The sequence below is a fragment of the Triticum dicoccoides genome, chromosome 5B (assembly GCF_002162155.2).
Source record: "Triticum dicoccoides isolate Atlit2015 ecotype Zavitan chromosome 5B, WEW_v2.0, whole genome shotgun sequence".
Lineage (NCBI taxonomy): Eukaryota > Viridiplantae > Streptophyta > Magnoliopsida > Poales > Poaceae > Triticum > Triticum dicoccoides.
The window spans coordinates 582,470,857-582,472,243 of NC_041389.1; the positions used below are offsets into that span (position 1 = coordinate 582,470,857).

At 53.8% G+C, this 1,387-nt stretch overlaps 1 pseudogene; it reads left to right on the forward strand.

The window, feature by feature from the left end:
• Positions 1 to 1,151, forward strand: LOC119310180 (annotated as a pseudogene).
• Positions 1,152 to 1,387: the final 236 nt, after the last annotated feature.

Sequence of the window (1,387 nt, forward strand, 5' to 3'; positions counted from 1 at the left end):
ATGGACGTGAAGGATATGGAGGTGAGAACCACGGAGCTCGATCTTGTTGCCTGGTCGTCTGATGGATATGGATGTGAGCCGACCGTCTATTTTGTCGTTTCAATTGTTTGCATTCGTGGGCATCTTGGGTTGCAGAACAAAACAAAATGGCCCAGAGCCTAGGGCCTATATTGATTCCAGCTATATGAACCTATGAAGCCCTCTGCGACTCTTGCGCCCAATGCTGCTAATAACGGTGGTTAACCCAACCAGGGCATCACACATCTCGAGAACCAGGCCCTGAAGCGACGGTTATGATAGCAGGGCCGGGGCGCAGATGCTCTAAAAATCCGCTTCCCTCTTAGGACGCATCAATTCATCGCCTCAAACTTCCTGCAGTTTGGCGAATCGACCTGTGGTTGAGATGGTTAGGTGGACAGTGGTATCCCTAACCCACCAGGGTTCAAATCCTGGTGCTCACATTATTCCTGGATTTATTTCAGGATTTCCGGTGATGCGCTTTCAGTGGGAGGAGACGTTCCCGTCGACGACGAGGCGCCTATGGTGGCTTCATAAATCTCAAGATGATATGCCGTCTCAGTCTCTCGGAGGTGCTCATAGGGGTAGGGTGTGCGTGTGTGCGTTCATAGGGGTGAGTGTATGCGTGTGTATATGAGCGCCTGTGTCTGTACTGATGCTCAAAAAACAAAAACTTCCTGCAGTTTGCAGATGTGCCTACCTTCGGCTCCGACAGCGGCGGCCTCGTCCCCGCGCACCACCTCTGACGCGGCGGCCTTCGCGGGCACGCACATCCACTGGAAGGAGACCCCCGAAGCGCACGTGTTCAAGGCCGACGTGCCAGGGCTGAAGAAGGAGGAGGTGAAAATGGAGGTGGAGGTGCCGGGGCTGAAGAAGGAGGAGGTGAAGGTGGAGGCGGAGGACGGCAACGTGCTCCAGATCAGCGGTGAGCGGATGCTGGGAGCAGGAGGAGAAGACGGTCACCTGGCACTGCCGAGCACAGCAGCGGCAGGTTCCTCCGCAGGTTCCGGCTCCCGGGCGACGCCAGGGCGGAGCAGGTCAGGGCGTCCATGGAGAACGATGTGCTCACCATCACCGTGCCCAAGCAGGAGGTTAAAAAGCCAGAGGTCAAGTCCATCCAGATCTCTGGCTAGGCCTGCTGCTGCGTCCAAGAGTACCTTCTCTGCTAATTTGCGAATGACCCTACGAATCACAGAAAGTTTCTAACCCTCACACGAAAGCAGTGTCAACTGACTCGTTACAAGCACGCTGATTTTCCTGAGAGCTTTTTTTCGGAAAAACTTCCAATCTATTCATCTTCAATCATGGCAGTACAACGAATACCAGAAATAAAAATTACATCCAGATTCATAGACCACCTAGCAACGAC